Here is a 12,096-nt window from a genome sequence, read left to right on the forward strand (position 1 = left end):
CAGAAATTACTCAATAAAGAGAAAAGAAATATAAATACAAAATATGTCTGTACCAAGAGATGGGTGTGTTGAAATTTTGTTAAATTTACACATAGAGCACAGTGTTACACATTCATGTGTAACCAGAAAAAAAAATAACACAGATGCTGACATATCTTTCAGAAGACTGAGATTTTGAAAACAATGGATTAATTCGCTTCTGAAGAAAATTGTACATAAATCTGACATAAAAACTAAGAGTATGTCAGCTGCATTTGACACAGCAAGCGAAGACATGGAGGCTTAGGGAGGAACTGTGGACAGTAAGCCTCCAGAAATGGCTCCAGCCATGAGGGATGGGTCTTCTTGAATCACACACACCCCTCTATGTTATGATGTATATACCCCCAAACTGTACAGCAATTTTGCCATGGAAAATTCTAAGGCCCAGAGAATGAAGAAATTGCATCTATAGAAAACTCATTATGAGAATAAGCATAGCAGTGCATGAAATTATCTACACAAAGCTTAAAACATAACCCAGTAGTGACTCTACATCAGGGTGAAAATTGAAACCTTTTCAGTATAAGAAAAACTAAAAGCCAGGATAAACGGATGAAAAAACCCTGGAATGAAAGAGGTATTTCTATAATCTCTGTCTCCAATATTATATAGAGCTTCCCCCCCCCCCCGCTTAAGTAAATAATAATGAAATATTTCAGGAAGTCCTCAGTTCAGCTGGCTTATAAATTACACAAAGGGTAATGAAAAACATGCACAATTTAGGGCTTACTGAGCCAATAAATGGAGGAAGAAAGTATGTCAGGATACTTCCTTTGTTTCCTATAAGATGCTCTAAGATGGAGTTAAGAAATCAACTGTACGTGTATGTGGGCTAAATCTAAAATAGAGGCCACAAACTTTCCCCTGTGGCTAGAGGCCTGATTCATTAAAAGCCTCTTAACTATTTGCTGCACTATCTCAATTAATCCTCTCGACCCCTCTATGAAGAGGATACACTATTCTTACTTTTGTAGGAATCTTCTGTATCTTGTCCAACATCACACAGCTGGTGGGAGAAGAGCTGGCATTCTGCATGATTCTAAAGCCTGTTATTTTAAACCATCTACTATCGAACTTTTGGTTAAGGACAGCATCCCAGTTCCAGAAGAGGGAAGGCAGTCCAAAAAGCATGCCTAAACCTGCTGTCTTAAATTTCACCCGTATAAGACCAAAATAAGTAATATAACCTTGGTAGAAGAGCATCTGCATCCCTCTTATTCTCTGAAATTTTCAGTTTGTTTTGAAATTGTAAGGCTTAATAATCTAGCTAAAGAAATCGGAGGAGAGACTTACCCATTGTAGCTCAAGTTGAGCACAAGTAGTACCCTGCTGAGCAAACAAAATTAATTAAAAACGTTAAAGGGCTAGGATATAGAATACGTCTAAGAATGTGGGTAATTCACATAGGGGAGATGAAAACAAAGATGAAGACTAGGTGAGGATGCTTTAAAGATTAATGATAAGAACAAAATCGTGAAGTGTGATGAGTGGGCGTAAAAAGGATACTGAGAAATCTTAAGACTATGTGGTTGCCAAGGAGACACCGAACCATCCTGTTGATGACCTAGCTAGGAAAAATATTCACAAGAGAGAAAATGGTTTTGAGAGAGCTATAAGGATGATCACATTCTAAGGCAGCATATGGGGAAATAAGACATGCTAGAACATTTGGTTTTAGAATTCCTGGTAACAAAAAAAAAAATGTTGGGGAAAATAGCATTAAATTTAAAAATGCCGATGTTGAAGAACTGTCTGTAAAGACAAGCGTACCAGAGAACAATGCGTGCATTTTCACCAAAATGCACTGGGGAACAATTATCTAGTAAAAAAGACAGGGTGACTTTGCTGACGTCACTGAGGATCAGCAGCCAGAAATACAACTTTTGTGCTAACTTGCTCATAATAAAATTATGTTTAAGTCCTGAGTAATTTTCTTTTGATGTGCAAGTCCAGATTTGCAGAATCAATTTATTTCTAGCTATCAGTTAGCACATTCTGCTGCAGTTTGGGCATCAGCCACCAAATGACTGCTGATTTTGCCTTTGTCAATACAGCTAGCTAAGAGACAGTAGGAACAAAGCCCAAGTACAAAGAGAAGCATTTTGCACATAAAAATATAACTGTGAATCAAGTTTATTGATACTATTTACTGATCATTATGAATATTTATTTGGGCACCCATAAAATAAGATTTAAAAAAATAAAGATTGTGTGAGACAGTTGGGATTTTAAGAAATGTATGACTTCTTTGGCATTGCTTATATTTTCTCAATTTTTAGCGGAAGAAAAATTAACAATTTCTCTCACTTATTCTTCCAATAATGAGAAACTTTCAGCATGTACAAGCTCAATAATTCCTTTAAAAATTGAACAGACTTTAGGCCGGTTGCAGTGGCTCACACCTGGAATCCTATCATTCTGGGAGGCCAAGGTGGGGTGGACTGCTTGAGCCCAGGCGTTGAGACCAGCCTGAGCCAGAGCAAGACCATGTCTAAAATAATAGGGGATTGAGGCAGTTGCCCATAGTCCCAGCTACTTGGGAGTAGCTTGAGGTAAGAGGATTGCTTGAGCCCAGGAGTTTAAGGTTGCTGTGAGCTATGATACTATGGTACTCTGCTGAGGGTGACAAAGTGAGACCATGTCTCAATAAAAAAAAAGAAAAGAAAGAAAGAAACAAACAAACTTTACAGAATACAGCTTAACTGAAAATATTTTCAATGGTATTATGTCTTACACAAAATTAACATGTCACCAACTTGTGTCAACCTAAAATTGCTTTTGTTTTACTTTGACTATATTACTCAGTAAACATTAGAAGTGCTGGGATGACCATGGATGAGGGTGTGGGCACCACCGCAGAGCATCCTCTATGTCTCAACAGTCATAAAAATCTAAATTCTAAAAGAATAGGCAGAAATTAAGTTGATCCAAAAGATATTTAAACTATGATATCAATATGTTTAAAGGAAAGCAAATTTAGTAAGAATTATATTTAAAAAATACAAAGAATGATACCAAATTCGTGCTTTGGCATCTGGAAACTTTACATGCAGTCCCCATATACCATTCTCACAACTGAAAAATATTACAGTTGTCTTTTTCCACCTTCAGGGACTGACATGGTATTCGTTATTAAACCAGGTATTTGAAATGCCTCGTGAAAAGTTTAAGCCCTCTGTCTTTAAGATTTTCCTAAGCAAAAAGCATTACATGCAAAAATACAGCTACATTTAATTCAATATAATAATGTTGATGTCCCTTTTTTCCTCCAACATTTTTTCTTAAATATCATATACAATGTTTTCTTTCTCTTTCTTTCCTTCTTTCTTTCTTTCTTTCTCTCTCTCTCTCTCAGACAGAGCCTCAAGCTGTTGCCCTGGGTAGAGTGCTGTGGCATCACAGCTCACAGCAACGTCCAACTCCAGGGCTCAAGTAATTCTCCTGCCTCTGCCTCCCAAGTAGCTGGGACTACAGGCGCCCACCATGACACCCAACTATTGTTTTGGTTGCAGCCGTCATTGTTTGGCGGGCCTGTGCTGGATTTGAACCCGCCAGCTCAGCTGTTTGTGGCTGGCGCCTTAGCTGCTTGAGCCATAGGCGCTGAGCCCACTTTGTTTCTTAATATGACAAACTTGAAGTAAACTACATGTCAATCAGAATATGTCTTACACAAAATTTTATATTTTAGTAACTGCTTTTTATCAGCTCAACCTATTAACAAAAGCTACTGTTACATATAATGAACTTCTTCCTTTTTATGTCCTTATTTGGAGATTAATTTTCAAATTCCTCCTTATTCACAGCATCCATCAGGTTGACCTTAAAAAGTGCATTTTAATGAAACTGATCATAAGAAGGCATTGTCCACCTACTTCCTTAGCTCAATTTATAGTAGTATAAAGAGTGTTATTTTGACTTTCTGTGAACACCTTTTTAAAGGAAAGACTATGTAATAAATAATAACAAAAGGCATATAATATAAATTTTAATGAACCTTGGTCAAGATTTTAAATGTTGATTGTGATTTTAGTTTAGTCTAAATAATAAAAATTATCTGATAGTAAAATATGAGTATATCCTATTATATTTAAAATAAAACTAATTTCTTGAGTTTAAGCTGGGAAAGGTGCTGAATCCTTCATGTGAAAAAAACTAAATACTAGCAAATGATGTACAAATGTTTTTATTATTATTAAAGACACTAGTGTGGTAGCATGCTTTACTGCTTTAATTTGAATGATGATAATTATATCTTTAAATGTAAAATATATTTTGTAATGTAGCATAGATACCCAATTGTTTTTCCTCTTTTTACCTAGCAATTTCAAAAAAAGTGGTAATTGACTGGTAGGAACAATATATATGACTAGGAGGCATCTAGTACCTTCTTTATGTAAAACTACATTTATCTCTGCATGATTCAATCCTGTTAATTGAAAAAAACAAAGACTCAGAGTACCACAAAAACTTCTGCAAAATTATTTGGCCTCTAGATCTTACAAGACCTTATCTAATGACCTTGTCAACCATTGTCATTTTTGAAAAGAGACACTCAGACTAGAAATATTTTTCTGAGTTATATTGACTGCCTGAGTATAAGGTCATCGTTTAAATGTGTTCTTGTGTTTAGAGTGGAAAGTGGGTGCACTCAGGTTTAGTTTGCAAGGATGAGAGTCTGAGAGGTTAGGAAGAGAGTACGCTTGACCTATAATGTGTTAGAAAAAACATATTTGTACTTAGTTATTCTCCTTTCAAGTGTCACCACTATTGCTTTCATACAAAGAAAACAAGTAGGCTGCAGTCCAGCTCAGCTGCTTGAATGTTTTTCTGCAGAATTAGAAATGGGGTGCCTAAAGTCTTAACATACTTAGTTCAAATATCATAACTCAGGTCTGATTAAAAGCAACATAGAAATACTGTTGTTTGTTGATGGAAAAATACAAAACATCTGAATTACTCCCATTGGCCTTGGGGCAAACTGGCTTCTGTGGCAGGAATCTTTCAGTCCTCTGCCTTTTCCAGCACAATTGTACTCAGAGTTTTGCATCCTTTTCTAATAGTTAGAGCAATTCCTTTCTTTCCTTCCAGCTGAGATATTTTGTGCCACTGATCACCCTCACTATAGCTGGCTTCTAAACACCTGCCAAGACATGGTGAGGCAACTCTGCTTCTCTTGGAAGCTGAGGTTTATGGTCTTTTTTGCTTTAAATATTCATTCTACACAGGCTTTGTAGCATTGTCACTTCACAAAAATAACTTCTCATTTTATGTTGACCAGCAGACAGCTCTGCAAATTTGGAAGCACAGCCCCAAATCCATGATCAAAGAGAAGGTATCCTTTAGATAGAATAGGTAAAAGTGCTATTTCTCATAAAGGAATGCTTATTAATTCCCTGTGGCAATGTCTCATTATTAAATTACTGTTTTTGAAGTGCTGACCTGTACATAGAGAAAAGCTACATCATAATGACTCATATTTGGAGAACAATTTGCTTACACTTTGTAATTTAATTAATTTGGATATAGTAATTGGCACACAGCATTCATCCTACCCCCACCCAGCCATTGCATATTGCAAAGACTAGAAAACAAAAACATACACATGCCCCATGCTCTTATGTACAGCATTCCGGAAATTACGTTCCCTATTTCCTGCTATTAGAAAGAAGTAAGTTAAGGCTGGTATCTGGCTATGGCTGCTGGCAAGAGCAGTGAGGGCAATGTTGGCTTTTTCTGCATCTGTCACTAGTTGCATGGTTGTCAAGAGGCAGTGGAGGAGTGAGCAGAAGTAGTGTCTTGATAATCTGTCTCATTTAGGACATTGTTCTTAAATTCAGCAATAATAGTGGCCTCATGTATTGCAGCTTTCTGGTTGTGACAGAAGTAGTAGCCCTCTTGAATGATCCATTCAGATGTGATTTTCTTTTTACTTTTTTTTTTTTTTGCAGTTTTTGGCCAGGGCTGGGTTTGAACCCACCACCTCCGGTATATGGGGCTGGCGCCCTACTCCTTGAGCCACAGGTACCACCCCAGATGTGATTTTCTTATTCTCTTTTGAAGGTCAAGCCTGAATCCCTTATTTTACCTGCTCCAAAAAGGTGTCAGTATTTTATTTACAGTATTAAGTCCCTGTATGCCTAAAGTATTTCAAGTGTCTTTTGTTTCGTATAAGGTAACCTAGACAGAAGTATTATTTTCCACAGGATTTGATTTAAGATTAGATAATAAATAGAGAAGGTTGGGGATTACAGTGTCTGGTAATTGTAGAATAATTTATTATTTTGTTGATTGATTCTCCTTCTAAGAAGAATAAGAAAAGCTGTAAAACATACAAACATTTATCTATGAGAAGCAACTCCAACTGAATATTGATAAAATAAAAATATAATAATAATGTCTTTTGGTGTTTAAAATATTCAGATGAATAAAATATATGAAAATTGTACCTGACTCAGGAGGGTAAATAAGTGGAATTAAAGTGTTCGAAGTTTCTTGCATTCTCATGAAATGTTGAAAAGATGCTTATCAGTTGTAATTACTAGCATAAACACAAAAAGGCCAAAAAAAGGATGTACAGCTGACAGTCTAATAGAAGTGACATTAAATAATAAAAATAGTTGAGTAATCCAGGTGAAGATAAGAAAGAAAGAAAAAAACAAAAGAACATAAATCAGTTTGAACAGAATATATAAAATAAATAATAAAATGAAAAATTTAATAATCGTAATTATAATGAATGGAAGCCAAAAAACAGATCAAAATGTTGAACCTAGATGAAGAGCAAAAGTCAATACAATGTGCATATAAATTCTTTGTGGTTTAAGAAAATTAAAAAAGACTGAATGGAAGAAGGATGTAAAAAGAAGTGCCATGTGATTACTAGCCAAAAGAAAATTAATGGAGGGAGACTAACATGAGAAAAGTAGGCTTTGAGACATAAACCACAAAAAAGAAGAATAGCTTATAAAATAGTCAACTTGTCAAAAATAGATGATCATTCCTAATGTGTATAGTATAACCCTGAGTAAGTAAAGCAAAATGTGAAAGAACTAAAAGACGAATTTAGCTAATCACAATGGAAGATGTCAACATATAGCCCTCAAGAACCAACCGAACAAGGCAACAAAAACTGAGTAAAGAAAGAGAAGATTAAATTAAACACAAAATTAAAACTTGATCTAGTATTTATATCAAAGACACTGACCCTAGCAGCTTCATATTGCAAGTTATTTTTAAATGAAATTCAATATTTAACAAAATTAACCAATATTTGACAAAATTAACCTTAACTTTTAAGGCTTAATTAATTAAGGCTCAATAACTCGACTAGGAAAGGAAACCCATAGGAAATTTAATAAATAATTTTAACTGAATTATTAAAATATGACAAACATTTATGAGTTGCAGCTAAGGCCATGCTCAGAGAAAAAGTTGTTGCCTTAAGTGCATATTTTAAAAAGGAATCTCAACTTGTACATCAAGAAGCTGTTAAAAGTAATAGCATATGAGACTCAAAGAAAGTAGTAAAAAGTAAATAAGATAATAAAAAAATCTAAGTAATAGAAAACAATTATTTTCTATTTTAACAAAGACAAAAGTTTGTTTTTCAAAATGACTTTTAAAATGGCAAAGGTAATAAAAATAGAAATATAAAAGGGTGCTGATTGCCAGTACTATAAAATAACATTTAAAATAATAAGGATATAATAAAAAACTTTGTGCCAATAAATTTGGAAATGCAGAAGAAAGGAAAAAAAGTCTGGAAAAATACAACACATTATAACTCAGCCAGGTAGAAATGAAGTTTAAATATGTTTATTAAAATAATTTAATGTATAACTGAAAAATTTGTCACGGGGTAAATATCAGGCCTCGATGGCATTGCTGGCAAGTTCTTCCAATCATTTATGAAATATAGAATACCAAAACTATGCAAGTCATTCAGAGATGGGAAAGAAAAAAAATTTCCAAGGTAATTTTATAGGACCAAATAAACTTGATGTTTAAAATTGATAAACATATTAGAATAAGGAAAAATTATGGATCTATTTCTCTCATAAAGATATAAAAAAGAACATGACACATGAACCTAAATACATTATTAGCAAACCAATTTCTGTATATAACAAAGGTGATGTGTCATAACCCAGTTGAATTTATTCTAGGAATGCAAGATTAGCATAACATTCAAAAATCAGTAAATATCCTACACTAAATTCACAGAATTTAAGAAATTATATCCTTATCTCAGTAGATGTCGTGGCAGGTAGAATGACACCCCTCTATCAATGATATCCACATCAAGTTCCCAGAACCTGAGAATATGTTAATTTTCATGGAAAAATGGCATTGCAGATATGGTTATCTCCCCTTTGAGATGGGGAGATAATCCTGGATTATCCAGGTGAGCCCATACCTAAAACATGAGTCCTTAAACTAACCTTTTAGAAAGAACCTTTTCCAGTTATGGGCAGAGAGATGTGAGGTGAGAAAAAAATTGCACCACCCTTACTGGTTTAAAGATTAAGAAAGGGAGCCAACAGCTAAGAAAGGCAGTAGTCTCTAGAAGGTACAAATGAATGTCAGGCTGTAGTCAACAGGAAATTAGAAACCTTGGTCTTAGAACTACAAGGAACTGAATATTGCCAACAACTGGAATGACAAAGGGTAATAAAACTTCCTTAGAATCTCCCGTAACAAAGTTAGCTCTGTTGACACTTTCATTTCAGCCCAGTGAAACTTGTGCGAGACTTGTGAACCATAAAACTATACCAAATTTGTCTTGTTTTAAGTTACCATATCATATTTTCTATGTCAGAAATAGGAAACTAATACAAATATATAAAAGGTATTTGCTAAATTTCATTATCTATTCATAATTTTTAAATTGTTTCAAAAATAAAAATATAAAAGGTCATTTTTAATTTGATATAGGATTTCTACTCTAAAAAGCCTACATAAGCATCATACTTTATGGTAAAATATTGAATAAGAAATGAGACAAAATTGTATAATATCAAGTGTTACCTGCAACAGTGTCCTGGAGGTCCTAGTCAGTCATAAAAGCCAAGGAAAAAAGTAAAACTTATAAGGGATTAGAAAGAAAGAATAAAATAAATTAAAAAATGTGAATATAAAATTTTAAAAGAATTTCAGGAAAACTAGTAGAATTAAAAATTAAAGTTCAACATTTCACTGAATACATGATCAATATGAAATTAATTGAATTTTACATGTCAGCAAGAAAAGTTAGAAAATGAAATTTTTTAAAGTGATTATTTTGAATACCTATAAATTATCACATGCAAGATATGCAATACATGTGCATGTAAAACAGGAACAAATTATAGAAGACCTAACTGAAGCTGTTGACAAAGATAATGGAAACACAGCATACCATAATTTGTTCAAGGTAGAGAACGCAGTACTTAATGTTTGTATTAGAAGAGCAGAAAGACTAAACTCAGTGATCTGTCTTAACACATGGGCCAAAGAAAAAGAATTAGGAAAAATTAAAGAGTATTTTAAACTAAATAAAATTAAAATATAACTTATGAAATGTGTGGGAGGCAGCAAAAACAAAGCCTATGGGGGCCAAATAAGATAATATGAAAAGATACAGAAAAACTGTTTGAGAAAATCAAACACCCATGTATCTATAAAACACTCAGTAAACTAGAAATAAAAGTAAATTTTCTCAGGCTTGGCACAGTGGATATGGTGCCAGCCACATACACCACGGCAGACAAGTTGAACCCAGCCTGGGCCAGCTAAACAATAATGACAACTGCAACAAAAAATAGCTGGATGTTGTGGTCCAGCTATTTGGGGGGCTGAGGAAAGAGAATCACTTAAGTCCAAGAGTTTGAGGTTGCTGTGACCTGTGATGGCATAGTACTCTACTGAGGGAGACATATGATGTGAGACTGTCTCAAAAAAAAAAATGTAAATTTTCTCAATTTAATAAGAGCACCTATATCTACAAATAGTCTGCAACAAGTGTAACAGTGAGAAAACTATGACTGAATACAAGGCAACAATGTTGCTTCTCATGTCTCCTATTCAACATCTTACTAGAAATCCTAGCTAATGTAATAAGACAAGAAGAGGAAATAAAAATTTACAGATTGGAAAGGTATAAAAAACTGTCTTTATTTACAGGTGATATGATTGTCTATGTAGGAAATTCTAAAGGATTGGTTTTTATTTTGTTTTGTTTTGAATCTTTAGCTGAGCTGCATTGAGTCTGTTGCACTCAAACACATGATTCAGGAATAAACTGAAGATTTGTGAATATATTATACCAGTGTATTTGGACTATTCCTATGATTATGTTTTTTTCTCCCCCAGCCCCCCACCTCCCCAAGTATTCTGTTACATTTACCTCTGGACATTGCCTAAAACTCTGTACTCTACTTCAGTCTAGGAAAATTGTAAATTTACTATTTGAATGTTCGGACCTAGTGGTACTACTGTCTGCAGTCTGTTCTCAAAAGGAACAAAAATCAGTTCTTGCTTTCTGGAACATGCATGCTTTGTTTATATTCCAGTACTTTCCTTTTTTTTTTTTTTTGCTTTTTTGAGACAGAATCTTACTTTGTCACCCTCAATAGAGCACTGTGCTATCATAGCTAACAGCTACCTCCAACTCCTGGGCTCAAGTGATCCCCTTGCCTCAGCCTCCCAAGTAGCTGGGACTACAGGTGCCCACCACAATACCCAGCTAGTTTTTAGAGACAAGGTCTCGCTCTTGCTCAGGGTGGTCTTGACGTCATGAGCTCAAGTGATCCACCTGCCTCAGCATCCCAGAGTGCTAGGATTACAGGCATGAGCCACTGTGCCCAGCCATTGTTATTGCTCTTCCTCTCCCACAGTAGATAGTTGTTATCTGAGGGATGATTAGATCTAAAGAGAGCCTATTCAATGTTACTGAAAGCTTATACTTTGGTAGTTTCTTAGAATGTTAAGCATATCCCTCCCACTCATCTCTGAAAGTCCACTCTTGGGTACATGAATAAAAGAAACTAAAACATAAATACAAAAAACCTCATTTAAAACCTCATAACAACCTTCCTACTAATAGACAGAAATTAGAAAAAAACCTTACAAGGAAATGGATATGCAAAAGATCTATACAATGAAATAAAAGGGAATACACTGAAGATAACCTACCAAATAAAGGATAAATATAAAAAACGATTATGTGTGCAGAAGAGGCCAGACACATAAGAAAGACTATATATTGTCTGAATCCTTTTGTATGAATTCCAAGGATATGCAAAATGAATCTATAGAAGAACAAAATCAAAAGTGTACTTGCCTTAGTGGGCTGGGGATGGAAACTGAACTTTTCTGATCTGTGCTTTTAATTGAATGTAAATTATACCTTAATTAAAACATTTTTAAACAGAATGATAAATTATGGCCTAAATAAAGTCAATGGTATTTCTGCCATCTGTTCAACCAAATAGGCATACAATTGGAAACTTGGAAGACTATGCCACAAACTCATTTTTTAAAAATTTTAAGCCATTACAATGCTGAAAACTTCTGAGCCATGATTGAAATTTTAATAGAATGCACCTCTGATCATCCATGGAAGAAAAGGTCATGAAGTTAAAAACCAAAACAAACAACTTCAAACCAAAACAAAACAAAAGTCTCATTTCACACATCGGAGGTAAAAGATCTTTTCACTCTTCTGCTCTCTTGTGTCACACCCACAAATTGCATATATAGTTCTTCAGTGGGAGTTGCACATTACGTGGGCATGATTTGTGACTATTTTGGATTTTTGTTTATTGTTTCTTCAGTGACTACTTCATTAATGCTCATCCACACGATAAACAAATGCTCTGCTGAACTGGAAATTCTTATAAAACTGAAGTGACCTTAGATAGCACATGGTTGAATCTCTGCATTTAGTAGTTAAAAAAAAAAAGGAGTTCAAAATAGTAGAGAGATGTACCCAGGTCACACAACCTGGTAACAGCATATTTGGGTCCTGAGATCCAACGTACAATCTGGTGCTTTTAACATCGCATAGGACAACCT

Source organism: Nycticebus coucang, chromosome 7 (genome assembly GCF_027406575.1).
Source record: "Nycticebus coucang isolate mNycCou1 chromosome 7, mNycCou1.pri, whole genome shotgun sequence".
NCBI lineage: Eukaryota > Metazoa > Chordata > Mammalia > Primates > Lorisidae > Nycticebus > Nycticebus coucang.